The sequence below is a fragment of the Aotus nancymaae genome, unplaced genomic scaffold, assembly GCF_030222135.1.
Source record: "Aotus nancymaae isolate 86718 unplaced genomic scaffold, 86718_ANA_hifiasm-v0.15.2.pri h1tg000036l, whole genome shotgun sequence".
Classification (NCBI taxonomy): domain Eukaryota; kingdom Metazoa; phylum Chordata; class Mammalia; order Primates; family Aotidae; genus Aotus; species Aotus nancymaae.
In genome coordinates, this window is record NW_026988450.1 from 8,432,626 (window position 1) to 8,457,944 (window position 25,319).

Here is a 25,319-nt window from a genome sequence, read left to right on the forward strand (position 1 = left end):
GGACCCGGCCCACAGGAAGCACTCACTAAATGCTTATCGTTGTTAAATTCAGTCCTTCTGTACTGTGGGGGCGGATATATGACAGGTTTCTTTCCCATGGATCATTTATTCTATTTCCACTGAAGGAAATGTTACTCTTGGCCTGAATATTTTCTCTTCATCAGAATACTATTAAAGTAATAGAAGAATATGCCATATGAAATGTAGTTATTTAGGACTGAAAAGCTTACTCATTCTAATTATTTTATCTGTCATATAGTCTGGCCTAGATGCTTGTAATATTATGGCTCTTCCAAAAAAAGAAATAGAAGAGTGTACGCACATACCTGCATGCTGTATGTGTGTGTGTGTGTGTGCACACATGGCTGTGTGTGGACATGGTATATGTGCGCTTGCATGTATGGTGTGTGTGTGAGCACAAAGAAGTATAGCAAATTCACATGGATTTGTAAAAGACTTCCTAACAAAATCCATCTTTAGTTACTTTTCCATTTTTTTCTTGTTTGAAGGAGCACCAGGATGAGTCATCTACAGTGGCTGAGGACTATTGATCACGTTTGGTAGGAAGGACGTGACACCACCCATGTGAGTTCTTTTGAGTGGTATTGATTATGGGAGTCATTACTGTGTTCCAATGCTCTGGTGTCTATCATCTGCAACACAAATTCAAATGCAGCCTCAACGGATGTTTTCTTAGACATCTAATTAGACCACGTGACATGGCAGCTTGTCGGGAAGGTGATCAATGGGCAGAACTCTAGGATAAATTACTTCTGCTTGAAAAACAGTCATATTGCCTACCTGGGTAAAAATGTAATTGTGACTGTGGAGATGGAAGAAATCAATGATAAAAATAATGATTGCCTCAGATTGTTTATAATGAATTCAGTATTTTTTTATTTGCTAAATTGGTGAGCAAACTGGAAAGATAGGCTGAGAGGAGAAATGGAGTACATGAAGGTTTAAGGATGATCAAATGAACTGATTTTCTTCTTTAAGTTGATGTTTTGAGTGAACATAAAAGTAAATGAATCATGTTAAAATACACTGATACATTTCCACAAACAGAAAATACCCATCCACCCATATCAAGACACTGAACATCACCAACATCTCAGACCCCTGCCATCGGGCCCCTTTTAAGCTGCCATCCCCCACTTTCCATCTCATAAGACTGTCTTGACTTCTAACCTCATACATTTATTTTGAAGCTGACATTATTTTGGTGGGGGAAGGGCATAAATGCAGGCAGAGTAAAAGGATGAAATAAATATTTAGATCCTTCAGGATCAAAAATCCTCTAGAGAACAAGAACAAAAATGGGGAATAGTGAGTTGGTGCTGGTTTTGGTGAAGCAGCAGAAATGGAAATAGTTGGCAAAGAAGAAAAGTAGTCTATATACAAATAATATAAAATGATTTTTTTAGGGATCATATTTAAAACCACAGTTTGGTTATTTTGAAAGTCATTTTATGAGTGCATATGTAGCCTTCTTGATAGATTAGAAGTATTTCAGATATGAAGACTGCTAGAATCTGTTCATAGTAATTTTTCCAAAAAGCATTTGGTTAGTGCTAATATTTAATATCACAGCCCGGGCATGGTGGTTCATGCCTGTAATCCCAGCACTATGGGAGGCCGAGGCAGGCAGATCACCTGAGGTCAGAAGTTCGAGACCAGCCTGGCCAACATGGTGAAACCCCGTCCCTACTAAAAATACAAAAATTAGTGGGGCATGGTGACGTGCTTGTAATCCCAGCTACCTGGGAGGCTGGGCCAGGAGAATTGCTTGAACCCAGGAGGCAAAAGTTGCAGTGAGCCGAGATGGCGCCACTGCACTCCAGCCTGGGTGACAGGGAGAGACTCTGTCTCAAAATGAATAAACACATAAATAATAATTTAAAAAATCACAGAGTAGTATATTAAATAAGGCCACAAAGAAAAACATTTAGGGATAGACAGACAAAACATGTTATTTGACGTCCAACAGTGGTTGTACAATGGGCATGAATGACACCTATTCTCAAACAGAGCACCTGAACACAGATGTGCCCTGGCCATGGGTGCTGAGGAGGAAGTTGGCTGCTGGGGACCTTCTACAGGAGACAGTAAAAGAGTTTTAGAGAGAGAGATGCAGTTCTGCTTCCTGGAATTGAGGTTTCACTGCTGTGAGAAGTAAGCAGTGATAAATAGTAAAAATTTCAGAATGGGAGATTCAAAAAAGATTTGAAAATCAGCATTCCTGCCAAATGACGCTACTATGGAATGGAGGTGGTGGAAGTAAGGAGAGGGTTGGCCCGAAAGATCCACCCATAGCAGGTGTATGAGAACCATCTGAGCTTACCTAATAAGCATACAGGGATATAATGCAACTTATGCAGTGAGACATCACATATGTGCACTGTTCCTTTTCCTTCAAAGAATGTACTCAGAACTTTTGAAAACTAGCAGCTTTATATCATTTAATTGTACAGTGATCTTGACACAAAGATCACTGTACAATTAAATGGCAACACTGAAACATTTTTGGTAACTGAATGCTCATCTGAAGCATTCTTGGCATTTATCTTAATGTAATCTAAGCCTTTTCCAAAAGCAGTGCCAGTTAATGCAATTCTTAAAAGTACCAAACACAGCCCATTGACACTGCCCCTGTGGTACAAAAGAGACATATCTACAGATGATTCAGCAAAAGAGCCGGTGTTGTCTGATGACTCTCTGCATTCTGGGTCTCGGTATCTCGGTAGTAAACTTGTCAGATATGTCGTCTCCTTGATTCCAGCTGGTGTTTTATCGCCCATCTTCAGGGAAGAAAATTACTGGGGAAAAACATAAGCAGCATTGCCTGCTGCCAACCACAAAAGGCCCTGCCAAGTCCACAATCAATAATATGCCAATTTGTTTTTAAATGGTTTTTGTACTGATGGCGTTAAAAGGTCTGTCAACATACATGGCTTTTCCGCACTGTGGTCTGAATTATATGTGATGGGGACAGTTGGTTAGCAGTGGGATATCAGTATGTCTAAATTTCCTAGAGAAGATTATGAGGCCAGATGCATTCCCATTGCAGGTTTGCATCTGCATATGGTGTGCCCCTTAGAGTCAGAAGGAACGCAGAGCTCATTGGAGCACCAAGAGAAAAGGATATGGCACAATGGGGGAGGCTGTGTCTTCAAATCTGCAATTCTACATCTAAAAATGTCACCTCACCTGTTAAAATGGATTGACAAATGACAAGTGCAAACAATCAAATGTAAAAGTCAATGGGCTGGATTGATGGTAGAAATGAGTCAGTATCTCCCTAAACTTATTACAACTGTCTCAAGTACAATAGAAAACATACTAGGCTTTCCTTCCAAAAAATGATGACGCTTGTTTTTCTACATCACACTTTTTCTTTGATATCCAGAAAATGCTTAAAGATTGACTTCACACATAGAAATATAAACTGTGCTTTTGAAAATTTGAAATGGAAATTATGTCTTAAAACCGATTCTTGCTATAACAAATGGAAAACCAGTTATCTTATCTTGTTTGTACGTAGACATAAGCAAAACCACTTTTAAGCCCAAACTCTTCCTGGAAATTGTATTTTATAGAAATATAAAGTTTTATATCAAGTAGTGTATCAGATTTCAGTCAGAGAAGAACCACTAAGGTGTATATAACGTAACATGTATTAATATATGCACTACTGATTATATAATACTTAATAATATATAAGATACAAAGACAGATAATGTGTGATATGTATAGAAAGGGATTTATTCCATGGACGTGACCTCACACAGCTGTGAGAGCTGGTTAAGCAGTCTTGGCGAGGCTGCTGTCTTCATGCCTGATGTGGACCTTGACTTTTCCAGGGAAGGCAATTGGGAAGGACAGATACATATAAAGAGAGAGCGACAAGGTGGAGCTGGAACCCACATACATGAGTTGGAACCCATGAGGATGGACTGGACCCTGGATCAGTCTCTTGATAACTAGAACTTGGTCCTTAATGAGAAAATGGGGCTCTCTCAGAGAACTAAAACATACACCTCAACCAAAACATGAAGAGGCTGAGGGAGAAACCAGGGCAAGGTGGGCAACTGCAGGCCCAGCTTCTGCCCATTCCAAAGAGATGGACCAGCAGGGCAGGAAAAACATGTGGGCAACAGGGGTACCTGGCGCACATATGGATCATGCTTCTCTCCCACCTTCCAAATATTGCATGAAATGTCTTTTATTCTACCATGAGAAGGATTCTGGGATGGGAATTCTGAATACCGTAGCTTAGTCTAGTCAAGGTGACACATGATAAAGCCACCACAAAGTTATTACAACCGTCTCATGTGCAAAGAAAACATACTAGACTTTTCTTCCAAAAAAAGGATGATGCTTGTTTTTCTTCATCACACTTTTTCTTTGATATCCAGTAATACTGAGACATAAAGCATAACTGCTATTAACATACCTTATGATAGCTGGTAGAGGAATGGGAGAGAGGATGATAAAAATTGTTAATAACTGCAAACATATTAATATCAAGTTAAGGGAAATGTTCATAACTAGTTCTCATTTCTGTAAATGGTCATATGGTCATAGCTAGGACTGATGACTTCCTCCTTCCACTTCCCATTCTGTATCTCCTTTGCCTCCAGCAAGCCCTGGGTTTACATGCAGGATGACTTAAAACTTCCTGAAGAAGTCTTTCCTGTATTCGATTGTTATAGGCCTTTCATGGACTTAAATCACAGAACGTGAGTTTATTAAAAGGTACCCTATATTTATCAGATCAATAGCTTCATACTAGGAGCCAGAGGTTGTGTTGATTTGCTTCTATAATAAAACCACATCTGAAAAAGCAGCTGAAATTGGAGTCACTAGTTGATTAAGATTTTGGTGATAACTACAATTCTATAAAATTATAGAAAAACTATAAAACATGGAATTTGTTTGTCTTCTGGCCAGGCCAAGTGAATGAGTTAAATGGGAATGTGCTAGGAATCACCAGCCCTACGCATTTCAATCCTCAGTGCCACTGAGGTGGCACTAATCTCTGCCATCTCTTGAAATGTGATATCACTTTTTCTTTGTTATTTAGGTAGACAGAGGCAGTTCCAGTGGCTTCTAAGTAGTCTTTCCTACCGTAATCACCCTTACTCCACAGGCAAAAATAAAAAATGAGAGTGGTTTAGTGAGGCAGTGCTGGCTTAGGATCTCTCATGAAATCAATCAAGGTATTGATAGGGACTTCAGTCAAATGAAGGCTGGACTGGGGCTGGAGGATCTGCTATAGTCAAGAAAATGAAGAAATGATTAAAGGATCAACATAGATCAATTGAGTGATAGAGCCCAGAAATAAACCTACATGTATACGATCACACAATTTTTGACAAATTTGCCAATGAATTCAATAGGAAAAAGAAGCGGTATTGAAACAATTGGGTAGACATATGGAAGAAAAGTTAGCGTCAACACTTACATTACATCAAACTCCAAAATTAATATGTCATATAAACCTAAATGTAAAGGCTAAAACGATAAAACTTCTAGGAGAAATAAAATATTTGTAATTTTTCTATTGGCAAATATTGCTTAGGACACAACAAGCATTAACCATTAAGGAAAAATTGATAAACTAGACTTTAGCAAAATCAGACACTTTTTAAGAAAAGGAAAATGAAAACCTCAGAATGGGAGAAGATACTTACAATACATATATCTAAAAAAGGCCTTATATGCAGAACACATAGTGACTTGGTAAACCTCAATGTGAAGTAGTCAAAAACCCTTGAAGAAGTATAAAACATTTGAACAGAGTTTTACGCAAGAAATGAATGATAAATACGCTTATGAAAAGATATTGAGCATCTTATCAAGAAAATGTGCATGAGCTACCACTACACATCCCTTAGAATGAATAAAATTGAAAAGACTGACAGCACCATCGTTAGTGATGATGTGCTACAACTGCAACTCAGCCATTGGTGGGAATGAAAGATGCTAAACCACTTTGAAAATAATTTGGCCGTTTCTTAAGAAGCTAAGCATACACCTCAGATACAACCCAGTCTTTTCATTCCTGTGTATTTAGTCAAGGAATAAAATTTAACAACATGTAATGACTTGTATACAAATGTTTATAGCAGCATTATTTACAATAGCCCAGAACTAGAACAACTCAAACGTCCATCACACATTTTCTCCCATTTGCCTCATTCACTCTATTGATTGTTTTGCTGTGCAGGAACTTTTTAGCTCAATGCAATCCCATTTGTCTATTTTTGCTTTGGTTGCTAGTGCTTTTAAGTTTTTATCTAAAAAAGCTTTGCCCAGACTAATGTCCTGTATTTTCCCCAATATTTTATTCCAGTAGCTTCATAGTTTCAGGTTTTACATTTAAGTCTTTAATCAATTTTGAGTTGATTTTTGTATATGGTGAAAGATAACGAAATAGTTTATTTTTTTCTGCATACGGATATCCAGTTTTCCCTGCACCATTTATTAAAGAGTCTGTCCTTTCTCCAATTTATGTTCTTCATGCCTTTGTCAACCAGTAAATAGATAAACAAAGTTGGTATATCCACACAATAGATATGACTCACAAATAAAAAGGAATAAATTACTGATACAGCAATGACATGGAGAAATTATGCTGAGTGAAAGAAGCAAATACAAAAGAGTATGCATTATATGATTCTGTATATATTGAATTTTAGAAAATAAAAACCAACTTACAGTGACATAAACAGATAAGTTGTTGCCTAGTGCCAGGAACTGAGAGAGAAGTGGACTGTGAAGGGGCATAACTTCCTTCCTTCCTTCCCTCCTCCTTCCCTCCCTCCTTCCCTCCTTCCCTTTCTTCTTTCCTTCTCTGCTTCCTTCCTTCCCTTCTTCCTTCCTTTCTTTTAAAACCACTGTACACTTTGTCTACTTGCATGCCTTGCACAGAAGAAACTCTTACTAGGTTTCATGTATAAATGAATGAATGATTAGTGATATGTGTTACATATAAATATTATACACATACGTATACATATTGTATATAATTATATGTATATACTGATGGTATTCTAGTATCAGTTTCCTGTAATTGTTTTTGTGCAACTGCTTTATCTCTATGTAATACATGCTTTTCTTTTACTAATTATGTATATTTTACTACGTATTGGCAAAGTTAGCCACTTTCATAGAACCACTTTTTGAGAGAAAATTAATCAGTTTCCCCTTTTCTGTAGCATTACCTTCCAGCTTATTTTAATGAGCTTGATAGTTTTTATGGATTTTCTGCAAGTACAGCAGAGTCCAATTTTTCATCATTGTACTTTCCAATAATTTGAAGTTAGTATAAAATTAAACTGTTGAGAAATCAAAGTACACTGACAATCTTAAAGTCAACACTGAACAAAATTATTGCAACTAATTCATCTTTCTTTAGTTCTTGACTTGCCAAGTGATATTTCAGAATGAATTATTCATTTATTAGTTCAAATTTAAAGTCCAGTCATGAGAAGATTTTAATATGTCAATTGTCACATTTAATTCTCCCTAAAACAATAGTGAATATTTCGTAGCTTTTTGATGTCAAAGGATCTTCCAGAAAAAATGAGCGGCTGCCAAAAATGAACATTCTTGCAAAACAGCTATTATTTATAACTGTGCCAAAAAAAAGTTATCTCATTTCTTTCCTGAGTTATTTCAAGATACCAGGAATGATAGATAACAGACGAAACGACAGGCGAAGAGAACAATTAACATCTTCACCTGTTCGAGCTGGTTAACCCCAGTGAAATTCAGGATTTTCTTTTTCATCGCATCTAAAAAGCTCCTGTTAGCTCAAATTACTTTTGTGATTCCTTCATCTGATTAAGAGTAAATAAAGGATATTGCCTCACATAATTATTTTGAAATCTTGGATTAGATTTTATGACCGTCTACTTTCTGTATAAATATTTGTTAGAAGTTATTAGGGGACTCAAATGTCTTTAAATGAATGAGAAAATACCACTTAACACAATATAAGTAATTAAATCCTATAATACGTATGTATAAAATCAGAACTAAAATAGGTTTTCTAAACTGTATTAATACTCTTGTCAATATGCTTGTGTTAGATACCCATAGCCAATTGACTGTTTGACATTGATGCTTAAATGGCTTACAGATCTGTTAGATTGAATATAACTTTCGAATTTTCAATCGCCCTGTTTTTCTCACATTGGCTGCCTTCATAAACCTGTGAGGTTTATGCAGCCAGAAATCTTGGGCTGTCTTTGGTTCTTCTCTCAGTCACATCTAAGTGGCAAGTGTCTCTCTTGTTCTACGTCTCTGAGCTGCACAGCTGCCCCTAACCCGGCTCCAGCTGCTACTCCTGGCCCTTGCTACTCCCCTTCTTGCTTCTCCAGAGCCATCTCTACCTAGTGACCACATTCAAAGTAAATCAGACACTGTCACTCCTCTGCTTCCGTGGCTCTTGGGGGAAAAACATCCAGATGTATGATGCCCTGCATGATCTGGTTCTTACCTATCTGTCCATTTTCTCTCATACCCTTCACCCCTGGCACACATTGCCTCCAATCAGCTTCTCGAACAAAAGTCCTTTCCACCCTTGAGGCCTTTGTGTTTGTTTCCTTTACCTAGAATTTCCCCTAGACTTCATATGGCTGGTTCCTTCTCTTACTTGAATGTCAGATTAAAAGAGGCAAAGGTGAAATGTAGAAGGGAATGGTGGAGCAAAGACCATATGCTAGCTACTGTGCTAGGCAGGCAAGATTTGTATGTGTTTGTGCATATTGTGTATATATATATATATCATAGCATAGTCTACTATTCCATCCTCTATTAATGAATGAAGGAACGAAAATCAGTATACATTGCCAAAGGACTTTTTCAGACTTTGAAAACACTTTACTTGAAACAAAAATATTTTCTTGTTGTTTTGATTAAAACATATTCACTTAACTAGGAAAATGTGAGTCTACTAGCCAATTAAAATTTTATTGCATAAAGTACAAGACATTACTTCTCGATGATATATAGCCCAAGGTACTGTAAGAATCATAGATGGATATTCTGTTCACTCATTCTTGCAACAAATACAGCTTACACATCTATAATAATACACAAATCTTATGCATATGTTTAATATATTTATTTACTTAAGAAACATTCCCAGTAATCTAGGCATGTTAAATTGGTTTTCATATCAGATATTTTTAAGGATTCTGAAATAGAACGTATCTGTTCATAAATAGTGAACCTTATTTAATGCAAATAAATTATAGACATTTTAAAATAAAATATTAAGATGATGCAATCATTAAGTGGAGTGAAAATAATACTTGGATTTTATTTATTTATTTATTTTATTTTTTTTGAGACGGAGTCTTGCTCTGTCACCAGGCTGGAGTGTAGTGGTGCGATTTTGGCTCACTGCAACCTCCAATTCCCTGGTTCAAGCTATTCTCCTGCCTCAGCCTCCTGAGTAGCTGGGATTACAGGCATGTACCACCACACCCAGCTAATTTTTTTGTGTTTTTAGTAGAGACGGGGTTTCACCATGTTAGCCAGGATGGTCTCGATCTCCTGATCTCGTGATCTGCCCACCTCCGTCTCCCAAAGTGCTGGGATTACAGACGTGAGCCACCGTGCCTGGCTAGTACTTGATTTTAAATGTAAAGTTTGTGTCTTAAAACAATCTGCGTAAACTACATACTTATATGTGGTGAATTTTTAACGTTTAATTATTACTTTTAGATACATGTTATATCAATTTTCCAACATAATAATAACTTCATAAATATTGATCAGGTATATACAAATTGATTCAAGAAAACTTAATTTGATGTGTTGCCGTAACTGGTCTCTAAATAAAATTGTGAAACACTGTGTTTACCAAATTACATTCTTTAACCTTAGAGAAAAAAGATTTATTTCCTGATCTGAATTTCCAAATAATAATTAGAGGCGGCTTTATTATGAATTTAATAAATGTTAAATTATGCATAATTATAGAGCCAAGGTCACGGACAACTTCAGAAATATTTTCTTCCCAAAAACAGAGGCAGCCATCCTATTGGAGATGGTGGCATAAAGATACTACCCCTCTCTTCTCCATGAAAGTAAACATAAGATATGGAGAATGACTTCTGAGTGCAGTGGCAATTAAGCCATGAAGAAGTCTGAGAGACAGAGCCTGCAGACAGGAGGGCCTTCTGAAGCTGGTGGCTACATTGTGCACTAAAGTAAATCACCTCTGGTTTATAACAGGAGGATCAGGGAGCACTATGGCTGTTGGAGCATTCGTGATCTGGCAAAAGATCTGGGTCTAAATATGTTAAAGACAAGACATTCTGTTTTTGTTTCTGTTTTTTTTTTTTTTTTTTTTTTTTTTCTTTTCCAAAAAGTACACTGTCTATGTGATAAGGGAATGCAAAAAAGAATTAGTGGCAAATAATCTAGTAGCTTCAGATTTTGGCAACTAAGAAGAGGCTTTGTTTTCACTCCTAGACATACACATGTGCACATGTCGGCACATGCTGAAAGTTCAGAAAAACTAGTTTCACATAAAAATGAACAACGGATAACTTTCAAAATGAAAACCTATATAAAATTATTATAAGAAAACAAGACAACAAGGATCAGAATAGTTTCTTACAGTCAAAAACATGCCAGAAAGCTGTCTTCACAAAACTAATCAAAACTGGAACCTGCTCTTCCATACTTAGCTAAAATATGTTCAGAAATGCTACAAGATATATTCAGTGCTTACTCTTCATCTGAGAATGTGGGGACCATCACTAACCAATCCTATCTTGACTCATCCAGTTCTAAGTATTTGAGTCTGTCCCTTGAAAAATGCTAGCCCTAGTACCAACTCTGGTTATTTCTGAAAATGTCCTTTGGCCAGTAGCAGAAATACAATGCAAATGAAATTTCATTAAAAAAAGAATTTTGTGACTCATAGCTGAAAAGGAAATGTGAATCTAATGGTTCATGCATGGTTTGAACTGGAAACTCAAATGATGTCTTGCCAAGATGAACTTTTCTATCTTTGAGGCCTACTTTTCACCCTGTCAGGTGTATAATGAGGCCAAGACTTGCTGTCTAATAAGAGAGAATGTTACCAATAGCTACAGCATTAGTGTTCACCGTGTCTTAAACCTTAGGTAAGTGTGTGCATCTCTTTCTCCATGGCTGCAGTGAAGATCGTGGTTACTCTGGTTTGCCCAGCATGGTTCCCTTAACCACCCTGACTCAATTACTAGAGAGACAAACACTCTGTGTTATCTGACTCAATTCCTACAGACCTGACCCAGATCTGTACCCACTTGGGCCCTGGGGGGTGGTGGTGTAGTTCCAGCAGGATTACATGGATGAAGAGTGGAGACAGATTGGCTTTTAAAAGAATAAGAAATTTCGTTCCCAGAAGAAGGGAGAAAAAATGCTGGAGAAAGAAGTAAACATAATTCCTCTATGAAATACCACGATGAAGGAAGCATCAACATATTTTTACACATTTTTTACAACTTTACAAACTTTTACAGGATTATCATTTTGTAGTGAAGAATCCAAATGGGATTTCTGTTTGATATGGTCTGGCTGCGTCCCCACCTAAACCTCAAATTGTAGCTCCCATAATCCCCAATGTCATGGGAGGGACCCAGTGGGAGATAATTGAATCATGGGGGCAGTTCTTTCCCTAGCTGTTCTCATGTTAGTGAATAAGTCTCACCAGATCTTATGGTTTTATAAAAGGGAGTTTCCCTGCACATGCTCTCTCTTGCCTGCTGCCATGTAACACAGTGCCTTTCTCCTCCTTTGCCTTCTGCCATGATTGTGGGGCCTCCCCAGCCATGTGGAACTGTGAGTTCATTAAACCTCTTTTTCTTTATAAATTACCCAGTCTTGGATAAGTCTTTATTAGTAATGTGAGAACAGACTAATACATAGCTTCTGCACAGATTGTCAGTGAAACACACACACACACACAAACACACAACTGAAGACATATATAAAACGAAGTGTTGGTCTCCATCCCAGTTAGTCCTGTTTCATCAGCACTTTTTGACAACTGGTTTAGAGCTCCTATATGCAAACTAATATATTCATTTATGTATTTCCAATACAAAATGAAATATACATCTGGGAGTCATTTGATCCATTTAGATACTACATTGGATTAATGTTTTAACAAAAGTGTATCAGGGTTTTTTTGACTGAAATTTACTTAAGAGTATTTATCCATATTTCAAATTAATTGCCACATTCCCTCTTACCTTCCTGCTTCACACACAGGCGTTTCACAGCTGCATTAGTGATGACTCCTAGATACTTGTGGAAACTTTTGGCTGGGTAGAAAGAGGGACAACAGGAGCTCATTGGAAGGGCTCCCATTTGTCTTCTGAGGTCTTTGTAAGAACATACAGGTTTATCTTTGAGGCATTTTAATTACAATGACCAAGTTTCCCAGTTGCCATAATTTAATTCCCAGTCACTCTTCTGCAACAGATCTATTTTTTTTTAAAGCTATAAATAAGGAAAATGTTTTAAGTGTTAGAAGACAATTATGATAGTAATTTGTCTTTCTTAAAATTCATAACTCAAAATTAATTTATGTCTGAGTTATGGCTAGTGCCTAAGACTTCAAGTAGTATTATGGAGTCATAAAATTGTAATCATTTATGGACATTTCTTTAATAGCTCAATACTGCTGACAGTTTGAGATAAGAATTAGAAATGTTTTCAGATGAAACTGCTGTTCGTCTTCAAGATATCTATTGAAAATGATGGAGTCATTCAAATATAGTCTATGAAATCACTGAAGCCTGAAGAGAATGTTAAAGTAGATGGACTGCTTAAGTTAACAGATGGGATCTGGGTCAGAGTTAGGGAGCTGGGGTTTCTGGACCCAGGTTTACCATTTTACATGGTTAGAATTTAATGTGCCCATGCTCTAAACTGCACATCTAACACACACAGTTCATAAATATTAACTGTCTCTAACTCCCTCTCAGTGAACCAATGAGGATTAAAAAAAAAAACATATATAAAAGCTCCAAAGAGAAGAAATTGTGTAAACCAAAGTTAACCAACTAACCTATGAATTCTGAGATTTATCCTCACTCAAAATTTTGCTAAATGATAGATAAAAACACTAGGACAGTCTTTTTTGTTTGTTTGTTTTACAAAATGCCTATAAAACTTATGTCACCTCGAAGGGCATAATGTATCTTTAGACTCCTCCAAGTACAGTTACATGCCTATATAAGTCATCTTTTACCTCTAACTGAGAATGAAAAGGTAAATATTCCTAATTAGAGGAGAAGCTATTGCATACCTCTAATCAGTAGTGACATAACTGATATATATGTGTGTACATGTATGTATGCATGTATAGCAGCTATTCATATCAGTATTTGTGCACCCCAGAGAAGAAAGGAAATGTTCCTTCCAGCTTCTCAATCATTCATAAATAACACTAGTTAGAAAAAAGACAACCTGGACCGCAAAGGCCAGCTCTGCTTTTGCCCCCACACATTCCTCTGATCAACGTCAATTCCCCTCTACCTAAGTCTTTGGATTTTGGGTAGGGATAATTTGATGATAATGACTATGGTCATTGTCATTTTCCTCAAGATCTGGTATCTTCAGTGCTACAGAAGCTAAATTGAAGTTTGGGGATTCTGAGTTTCCTACCCACCTCACTGCATTGTTTTCTCTGAAGGGAAATACATTTCAGTTCTGAGACAACTATTCCAGGGGATCACAGATCACAATGCTCAGTCATGGCTGCTGGGATCTCAAATATTCAAAAAAATTGCTAGGAGTAGGGACTATTTGAACAATACAACACACAAATGTAATTTATTGCACATATGTAAAGGCGTGAATTTAACAGTGCACAATCTTCTCAGGAACACATCAAACATTTATAAAAATGACAATATAATGAGCTCAAGAAGCAAGTCACAAGAAATTTCAAAAAAATCAGTGCTGTATACCATAAGGATGAATTAAATTATTCATCGAGAACCAAAAGATAAATAGAAAATCTCTATATGCTTTGAGTTAAAAATTACAAATCTATACAACTGTGATTGAAAGAAGCTGTAATTGAGGTTAAAAATACCAAGGTCTGAACCCTAAAGGGAATACTTCATTAAAGCATGGAATACAGCAAATATTTTCTTACAGAAAAATATATAGGTTTAAATTTCATATTAGAAGAAAGAAAGGGAAAAAAATGAAAAATTAACCTAGTAATTACAAAGGAAGTAGAGGGAGCAAACAAACATTTAGAAATGAGAACCGTCAAGGCTACAAGTTGGTACTTTGAGAACATAAGTAAAGCGGATAAGCACGAGTGATGTTAATTGGAAAATAAGAAGTAAGAAGGTATTAATTAACATTAGGAATGAAAAGTTAAGACATAAACATGTCTAGCCAAAATTTAAAAGAATGCTAATACTGTAACTCAGCCAACAAATTTAAAACTTTAGCTGGTTTTCTCAACCTCAGCCATGTTGCTGTTTAGGTTGAGTAATTCTTGGTTGTGTGTGTGTGTGTGTGTGTGTGTGTGTGTGTGTGTGTGAAGGTGGGGGACTGCCCTGTACTTTGTAGGGTGTTTAGCAGCATCCTTGGCCTCTATTCACTGGTTGCCAATAGCACCCCAAACCTGACCCACAATTGTCTACAGATGTGGCTAAATGTCTCTGGCAAACAAAAATCACCCCTGGGTGAGAACCACTGACTTAAATAAAGTAGGCAAGTTCTTAGAAAAATGTAACTCACCAAACTCTGTCCAGAAAAAGAAATAGAAAATTTGAACATTACACTCCTATAATCATTAAAGGATTTGAATCAGTGGTTTAATATTCCCAGGAGGGAAGCACCGGCCTGAGGTTTTACAAGCAGATTAGGCCAAAATTTCAAAGGATATAAAAATCTTTCCAGACTACAGATAAAGAAGGAATATTTTCCTACTCTTTGAAGCTAATTTAACTTTGAGAAGAATAGTTAAGTATGAGAAAGAAAAATTACAGGTCAATCTCATGAATATTGATAAAAATCTTATTAGCAAACTGAATTCAGTTTGTTAAGATAATACATAGTGATCAAATTCAGGTTTTTTTTCCTAGAATTTTAGTCTATCTATCTAGCATTAGATAATTAATATATCATTCTTTCCATGAACAAATTGAAGGGAAAATGATCATGTCGGTTATTTCATTTATATGATAATCTCTAACCAGGCCCAGGTGGCTCATGCCTGTAATCCCAGCACTTTGGGAGGCTGAGGTGGACAGATCACTTGAGGTCAGCAGTTTGAGACCAGCCTGGTCAACATGGTGAAACTCCATCTCTACTGGAAATACAAAAATTAGCCATGCGTGGTGGGAGAGGGTGGTAGGGGGACTTGTAATCTCAGCCACTCGGGAGGCTGAGGCAGGACAATTGCTTGAACCAGGGAGGCAGAGGTTGCAGTGAGCCGAGATGGTGCCACTGCACTCCAGCCTGGGCAACAGAGCGAGACTCCATCTCAAAAAACAAAACAAAACATTATATTCTCAATAGTTGCTAAAAATTTTTTTTGAAAAAATTAATTGTAAACAAAATATGAATAGAAGGGATTTTTTATTTAACCAGTAAAGGGTAGCTGCTAAAAACTTAGAGTAAACCTACTGAGAATAGAAAGCAGAAAATCATGATCACTGCTTTTACTCCTATTCAACAATGTACTGGAGACCTTAGCCAGTGCAGTACAGCCAAAAAAATAAATAAATAAATAAATAAAAAAATAGATAAAATGTATGTGTATTAAAAAGAATGAATAAATATAATTTGCAGATGATCTATCTACCTCTCTAAACCTCCAGAATAATCTACAAATAAATTGATAGAAATAATAAGATTGTCTACCTCTCTGCCTAGTGATGAAATTACACAAATTAATTGTATTTGTGTACACCAGTAAAAATCAATTAGAAATGTGTATGATAAAGTAAAAAATAGCATTTAGAGTAGCCATGGAAAATATAAGGTTCAAATGAACAAATTTAACTAAAAATATGTAAAACTTGTGTGGTAGAAATTATACAATCTGAGTAGATGATGTTAACAATTACATAAATAGAGAAACATACCATGCTTGTCACTATGGAGACCCAGTATCAGTAAGATATCACATCTCCTCTATATTTTTCTGTAATTCAAGCAAGCCCTCTCCCAATCTCAGCAGAGTTGATTGTAGAATTTATAGGGAAGAACAATGGTCAAGAAGACCTAAGATACATTTACTGAGAAGTAGTTAGGGGTGTTTCCCTATCAGTTACCAAGAATTATTTTACAGTTAGCACAGTACGCACAACATGTCTCAGCACCAGGATCTGCAGGGTGAAAATGCAGCAGCTCAGAGGGCTTAGTAATGTGCCCAGATACATGAGGAAACTCGACACACGATCAAGGCGGGTGGTATCACTAATTCATATGGAAAAAATGAAATTGATTTGTCACCTCACATTATGCACATAAATTCTGATGGTTTAATGACTTAAATGTAAAATGAATAGTTTCAAAATGTTTAGAAATTAGAGAAAGATTTTTATGATATCAGATCAGGAAAGATTTCTTAAATTAGACAAAAGTTTTTTAGCCATGAAAGAAAAAGATTGGCACATCTGATTACATAAAGATTAGCACATCTGATTTCATTAAGATTAAGAATTTTTGGTCATCGAAAGAAATCATAATAAGACTAAAAAAAATAAGCCACATGCTGGTAGATATTTTCAACAAACAAGCAATAAAGAGTAACTACTCAGAATACATAAAGAATGTAAAGAACATAGAAAATAATAATCTAAAAGAGCACCACTATCTAGAAAAAAGGTAAAAGACCTAGGCATTTATAGACAAGGAAATATGAATGGTCAAAAACTTAAAAATATTCTTCCTTGTTAGTAGTTAGAAAAACAAAAATTAAAACCACTGGCTTGCTTAAAATTAAGATTTCTGGTAAATCATGAGTTGTTAATGATGTGTATCAACAGGAAGCCTTGTGTACTATGAGTGGGACTGCAAATTGCTACACCGCTTTGGAAAACAATTTGGCATTATCTTGGAAAGATGCGCACTCACACGCTGCAGTTCAGCCATTCCAAACCTGGGCTTCTACCTCAGAGAAAGTCTTGCACTGACATGCCCTGGGAAACGCAATAAGAATGAACCCAGGAGCATTGTTCCTAACCGGAAAACCTGGAAACGACTCAAATGACCGTAGCTGGGGAAAAGGATCAATTGTTATAAATCTACAAAATGAAATAATCTGCAGAAATGAAAATGAATGACCCACAGCTTCAAACAAAAACTTAGGTTGTTTTTGGAAAGAGAAGAAAAGTAGATTGGCATAGTTCACATATGGTGTGACATCATTTCTATGAAGCTAAAAGTTGAATAGCATTAAATAACATTGCTTAAGTATACAAAAATGTCTAATAAAGCTATATCATATAAAAACAAAGGGCATGATCTACACTGAAGTTCAGATAACGGAAGCATTTGTTGGTGGCAGGCAAGGGGATGAGACAGGAAAAGAACATGACTAGATATAAGGTTTATGAAACATTTTAGATTTTGTACATTACAAGAGTGGGTTCATGGATGTTTGTGGTATTATTATGTTCCATGGCTTATGAATATGTTGCAAATAGTTTGGTATATATCAGATATTTAATAATTCTTAAAGAAACTTGAATCATGAGCTAGCGAGGCCAGCATGGCTCTCTTTTTTCAGAGCAAATGCACATTGGGCCGGTTGATAGAACATTGTGTAAGTCATGAAAATTGAAACTGAAACTAATATAGGAAGAAGAAGAAAGCAAGAAAAAATAATTTCTGAGGAAAATCTTGGAGTCTGATTTTGCGCTTCCCTGCTAGAAGACCAATGTCAGCCTTTTAAACACAAAAGTTGGAAGATTTGTTATATGACTTTGAAGCGTGATTTAGAACCAACACTGCTAGTATGTCTCAGGCAGATAAATGAGATATTACCTGTAAATTAAACAATTTTTGTTCCTAGAACACACTGAATTGGAAAGAAAACAAAATCAGTTGAAACGTGATTGAGCAAACACCTCAGCCATTCAGTGAAAATGGAACCTGAGACATTTTATTACATCCACCACCAAAATTAAAGATGCCTCCAGTCCCACTGAGATCAAAGTGTGTTACTCTGAACGGACAATGGTAACAGTGTCTCATATGCTCAAGAATGGAGGAGTGAGTGAGTGTGTGTGTGTGTGTGTGTGTACCTGGGGGAAATTTCTAGGCTTGCAGCTGTGTGATCAATAAGTCAATGAGATATTGGTGCCTTGTTCTGAAATTTTCTCCTTGAGATCTCTCATTTTTAGAAATATTTACTTTTTATTTGATCCTGGGACATCTAAACTTCATTGCACGTGTTTGCCATTTTCTCTGACTTTATTCTCCAAATAGAGAACAGGCTTTTTGAATTTTGATTTGATGACTTCCAAGTTGAGTGATCTTTGGGACATGTTTGTGCCTCAGTAGTAGAAGAGTGACAATACTTGAGTCACTGGATTCTGAAGATGTTTAAATAAATTATCACATGTGAAGTGCTAGACTCAGTGCCCAGCACACTGTAGGCACTCAATAAATGCATGTTCTTGAGAATCACCTGAGGCCAGGAGTTTAAGACCACTCTGGGCAACATAGTGAGACCCTGACTCAACAAAATAAAATTTAAAAAAAATTAACAAAAATTAACCAGTGTGGTGGTATATGCATGTAGTCCCAGCCACTCCAGAGGCTGAAGTGAGAGGATCGCTTGAACCCAGGGGTTTGAGGCTGCAGTGAGCTATGATCGCACTACTGCACTCAGCCTGGGGGACAGAGAGAGACTCTATCTCTAAATATAAATAAATGAATAAATGCATGTCCCCTGCCTCTTCTGTATTTTTGTGGCTTCACGTCCAGTCTAGAGAGTTAATCATAGCCTGGGAGATATTCAGCGGATGTTTGTGATCATATGTAACCGGCATCTTCATTTTAAATACTAAGCTAAGGCTAACCAGGGGGTCAAGCCTTTGCTGCAGAAAATGTAACCAGGAGGAGGCCAGCAGAACTAGAACTCTAATGTCATCTCACACTAGGGCCTGCCTTGGCCTGTGTGCCTTGCTCTAATATATGAAAAACACTTCTTGTTCCTGCTGGCAGGTGATCAACTTGCTTGTACATATTTGCCTCATGTCTACACTCATGTGATCTGAGAAGTCACCTGAATGGTTGATAATTAAAACAGCTCTTAAAGAAACCTTTCTTCAGTCTTATAATTTTATTAATACATTTCAATTCATTTCTCAGGAGTAATTAGCAATTATCTGATGGATAGTTTTGCTCTGGTAGAGAGATGAATTTTATTTTTTTCTTTATGAAATACTTTCACCTCATAATTTATTACATTTATAATTAATTTTACCTGGCTTTTAAAATTTGACAATGGCTGTATTTCACCCCACTGGTTAATTCTGTATAAATCAATTTTAATTTCTTTAAAAGTGCTGAGAAAAAAGTTTTCTTAAAAAAAGGCTGAAATATTTATTTATTCATCTGTAGCTTTTGAGTAAAATATTCCTGGAAAAAAATTAAGAAGGGGGTTATCTTTTCCTGTCCTACTTTTCCAAAATACATAGTAAACAAATACTGTCACTATTTTAGGATTCTAGAATTTATACATGGAAAAAGATTTTCAAAGGAAGGTAAATATTTCTCCCCAAAGAAATCTGAAGCAATGATGTTGTATGTAAGTTCACTATTTTTTAACTTTTTAAAACAGTAAAATGTATTTTATTTTATAATACAATATCAGTGTGAACATATTAGTATTATTAGAATATTTTATGATTATTTCTTTACATTTGTTTCCTTCCAAATGACTGCAGACACCTTGAATAAGTTCACTTTTTTCTAATGTGCCTCAAATGAAGAAAGCATCTTAGAATCACAAAAATTAAATTTGAATGGATGGAATTCAAGAAGATGCTTCATCCATTTTTTAACGGGTAGATGAGTATCATTATTGTAATTGATAGTAGAGGAGAATGAGCATAAAATAATCATGCAGAAATCCCATGCCCAAACTCCCAGGGAAGGAAACAGTATTTCAAAATTGTTAAAGGCATAAAAACTTCTGTATATATTTTTCATGTCTGTAATTTTGACCCTTTCTATTAGTTGTATAGATCTTGACGCTAAGACAGATCACTGTTTCAGAGGCTAGAGAGAAATCTCATAGAGTCTTAGCATCAAATGACATGAAATTAGAAAGTAGTTTTTTTAAGGGATGATAAAGAGACTTGTGCACAGAAATTTAAAGCATACTAACCCAAGAAAATATAGGTAAAATTATATTGTCAGATGTGAGAAACTATGATTAATGATATTTATGATTAATTACTATCATCTTCTAGTTCTGCTGATCAGGACATTAGGTTTTATCTGAGTACAGCTTAAAAGCAATTTGTCCTTACCCATTGCAAAGGTCTATTCCTTTTGTTTCTATCTAGCACAGATCTGTTATAATTATTTTTTCACAGAGCAAAAATAATGTAAATTTCTTTACAATGTGAGTGGAATTTGACTGGTATTGCTGATACATTACCTGGAGGATACAGTCCAGCATGAATCAGTTTCCAGCCCTGGGAGCTTCATCTGCTCACATGGCAATTGTGGTATGACAATCTGGACATGGTTTATCAACTGTTACATTTTTCTACCTAACTACTCTATAATTAGTGCTCTTACTTTATTTAAAAGACAAGAAAACATATAGTCTGTTTGTAAATATCAGTAATCACTGTTTTAACTAAAAAGAAGTTAAATTTATGAATCAGACAACTATGGGAAGTCCCCATGACTGTGGAAGAGATGTACAGAAATTTCACTTATTAAAATTTTTCTATCTCCCATGAGCATTGTAGTTAGTTTTTATTTTACAGGTTTTAAATAAGCCTCACAAAAATGTTTATTAATTTGGAAACAAAAAAGATTTATCTCTTACCCTTTGCATATCCCATGTAGAAGTTATCTGATGCCTGAGAATCAAGCTACTTCTATATCTGGAAAACATGTTACTTATTATGTATAAAATAGCATATAAAATGATTAAGCATTTTAAAAATATAACGTTCTCACCCAAGTACACTTATTTCTATTCCTTTCTATTAATAGCCACTTCTGGGGCATAAACATTTCTGATGAGTCCCTGTCCTACTCCCACTGTGCCTACAGAGCAGACCGACATATTCACAAAGCACTGACAGGGCACCAGGACCACAGACTCATGCCACCGCTCTGCCCCAGGCGGCCTGCACCATCTGCACGGTCCCAGAAGCCCCTGTGTGCAACATCCCACCTGATCCATTTAAACACAGGTCAAAGTTGGTCCTCATGGTATCATCTCTGGGCATGAACTCCCTGCAGTCTTTACCCTAAAGTGAGTTGGCTAGACCATGTGATTCTCCACTTCCTATTTACTATTTACCGCAATGACATGTACTTTTTCTCTTTTTAGTATTTTTAATGTATGGAAAATTCTGTGATTAAGACAACCAAGAGTGTCTGGGCATAGGCAGCTTCCTCTCATCTGGACTTTGCTTTATGTGCAGAAACTCCAAATATATGATATGATCATTTCACTTTTGTGACAAAAAGAATACATACATTCTGTTTCCATCTTCTTTTCTTGCCTTTTTTCTAAGGTCCTGCTGACCTATATACATTTCCTTAATTTATTAATAGTTCATTTTATATCTACTGTCAATATTGGTATCTTTTCCTTCTTCTATTCAACACCACCCCCGCCATCCCCTCTTGATTACCATTGCCCTTTGGAAGCCCAGGGCTTTCTCTTAGTGAGAGAACCATTTTCAAGTGACTCATGGTACCACACATTCTATTTTAAGGCAGGGTGGGCTGGGCCATGTAGGGATAGGGTTGGGGCAGGCTGTTGGGAGGAATGAAAGAGCTTCTGGTTGCTAGGCAACTTATGAGCGCCTCAGAGTTCGCAGATGCCATCCCCCGTGACATGTGACCAGAGACTAGGAGTGTAGTCAAGCGTAATGACAATGATTTATTAGCTTTAAAAAACTAGAATGCTTCTGGTAAGAAATAGCATGTTCTTTTTTCTATTCCCTTCTCTGAAACCCACAGTATCAACAAAGAGAACAAGAACTACAAACCCACATCTTGGAGAAATAAGGAACTGGCTAAACCTCCTAAGTACAGCCTTTGAACAATACACCCAAATATGGTGAACCTTGAACCAATCGAGGAAAAACATTGAGAGCCAGGGCATACATTTCCAGATTTTAAGTTGATTTCAGCAACTGCCATTTGGAGAAGGTGGACAGTCCAGAGGAAAAGTAGGCACGTCCTTGGTGTGTGAGGCGGGGAGGAGATGAGTAAAGTTCCCCACTGCAGAAAAGCAGAGGGGCGGTTCTGAAGAGGAATCCCGTGTTTTCCTAACATTCTGCAAATTATCCTCCTTACAATGAGAAATAGTCTGGAGATAAGGTGATGGAAACAGGAGAAAACAACACTCAAGTGTTTAACATACATAGATCTGTATGTATGTACTGCAACACCAGGAATCACATAGATGTCTCTCAGTGAAATGCTCACCCCAGAGTGGGCAGCATAATGCACTTGCAGAGAGACGTACCCAGTCACAGGGAGTAGCAGATATGGTGCACCAAGCCACAAAAGGAAGAAAAGAAGGAAAGAAGGAAAAAAGAAGAAGAAAATTTCACAGTCTCTGCTCACACACATCTCTTCTCCCAACAAGTCCCCTGTCCCAGGCTTGGGTGAACAGCAGACCTAGAAGGAATGGTCTTAGTTTAAAAATGAAAAGCAAGCATAAAGAATCCACATGAATGCTTTGCATGGATATTATCTGAAAACAATACCAGGGATAAGCATAACAAGCAAAGAGCAGAAGAAAAATGCACATTAGAAGAATTACTCCAAGAAACAGAAAAAAAAAATTTAGAAGGAAGACTGTTTCTATACTTGCAAAATGTTTTAAAGAAATAATAACTTAAAATAATTTTTCAAAGAGAAAATATTGATTAAATAAAATGAGAAAAGCCCATGTAAAGAGTTGAAAAGTAAGCTGGCAGACCTTAGCAATAAACTACAATTTAGCAATAAAAATACCACAGGGTTAGCAATAAAACTACAATCAAAGAGGGAAATAAAAAAATAGTGTTTAACTGAAAAAAAAAATCGGGATACAGAATAAACATGAAAATATTTCATAAAAATACAATGTAAAGAATAAGAGAAAAGTGTTTTGAGAAAAGATGAAGCAGAGAGAAACAAGGAAATCCTCACAAACAGAATTGCATTCCCGAAAATGGGAAGAGATAATGAAACTCCCAAATGTTCAGTGATATTAAGGAGAAAAAGATTTCTAAAACAAAGAACTAAATCTGTACATGCAAAGATATTCCAAGAAAAACTATAGAGAATGAAATACATCCTTATAAAGTTCGTGAACGTCAGCAACGACACAACGAAGATTTCTGGGGTCACAATGGTAGGAGGAAGTTACCTCTGAGGGGTGCGGCCTCACAGACCACTGAGTTTTCCAGGGCAGCAGTCACTGCCAGAAGACAGCAGAGCAGTACCTACGGGCCCAGAAAGGGAGAAGGTAGTGACCCAGGGATTGCACAGCTGAGTTGCTACTTTGTTATTGATAGATGACCGCAACAGATACATTCTGCTTGCAAAGGCTTGAAGAATTTAATGACCATGGAATCTCTTGAAAAGAAAATCTGTGAAGATAAAATAAAATATAGCCAAACGAAAATAGAATTAAGTAGAGAATAAAAAGCTGAAAAGGAGTTGAGGAATGGCAATGTGCCCTGAGACCACTGGGAAATAGAAATAGGGCCAAACAACTGTGCAGCTTGTCATTACATAACATGAGGTAACAGTACAGGCCTGCAGTATGAGAAAAATAATTATTAGGATGATTAAGAGAACTTTTTGTTGTAGTGGGAACTATAAATGTCTTCACATTCTCCTTTTTATAGTTGAGAGTAAATAAACGGTGCCTAAAAGTTTAATGAATCATCACAGAGATATTTAAATAAAGTACCGAATGTTATTTTTTAATTTCTAAAAAGAGAAAGAATTCATAAAGTACCATTATTAAAAAAGAGAGAAAAAAATTTGCCAACAAAACCAAAAGTAATTATAAATCTTCCCTATTAGCATAATGAAAAATCCTACCCAGAAATACACCAAACAAAAGAAAAAGGAACACACGGAACACATTGCAACTATAGTTGGGAAAAGAAAGGAATAAAATCAAGAAATTATATTATTAAATAAATTTCCAGCATTAAGGCTAACATATTATATGACAAATATAAATAAAACACCAATGACAATAGACTCTCAGAATGACTTTAAAAGTTGTGAACTTCAGGCTATTTACAGGAGATATGCCTGGAACAAAATGGCATAGAAAGATTAAAAGGGTAAAAATATGTTAGATAAAGACAAACAAAATAAAGTAGAGGACATGATGGTTAGATAAGTTGAAATAAAAAATTAACTAATTCCTATCGTAATGCTTAGAATAATCTGTACAAACCCAAATGAAGATCTAATGTTCACTTATTCTCTTTCTACTAAATAACAAAGCATTTGAAAGTGCAAAACTGCAGAAAATATACACAGATCTGGCATGGGAAAATAGCAGTTAAAATGTTTAACTCAAGTCTTTTATTCCATAAAAGATCAAGTAGTCAAAAAATAAATAAGGCTCTGAATCTAAACAACATAATTATTAGGGTTGACCACACACATACACATATACAACTTTACACACTGAAATTAGAGAATTAACTTCCATTTCAAATGCCATTAAATTTTAACCAAACATATATAGGCCCCCCAAAAACTTAAGTAAATTACAAAGAGAGGAAAAATTCAGGCAAAAATTTAAATTGCTAATATTAAATTAAAAATTGAAATATATGGTTTTACTTGGCTGAGATTTACTTCTTACAGCCTAACATTCCAGAAAAAGGATTGGCCTTCTGAAAAGATCCATGGAGTCCAGCTTTAGCCCAGTACCCAGGCAATCAATCTTGGACATTCTCCCATTTGAAACCTTGTCCTCAGGAATCATGCCAGGAGAGAGGCTGATGTTTTCCTAACCATAAATCCTGATGCACTGATTCTTGCACATCATACAGCTACAACCCAAAGTCTTGGACTCCAGCCTCCAGCCATGCCAGGGA

The 25,319-nt window shown here is 36.3% G+C and overlaps 1 long non-coding RNA gene across 1 annotated transcript in view; it reads left to right on the forward strand.

Moving 5' to 3' along the window:
- LOC135277952 (uncharacterized) overlaps window positions 1-25,319 on the forward strand; it is a 106,187-nt gene that overhangs the window by 42,592 nt on the left and 38,276 nt on the right. Inside the window, exon 2 of the long non-coding RNA XR_010345485.1 lies at window positions 510-585. This is a non-coding gene — a long non-coding RNA (uncharacterized LOC135277952). The remainder of the gene's footprint in view (window positions 1-509; window positions 586-25,319) is intronic.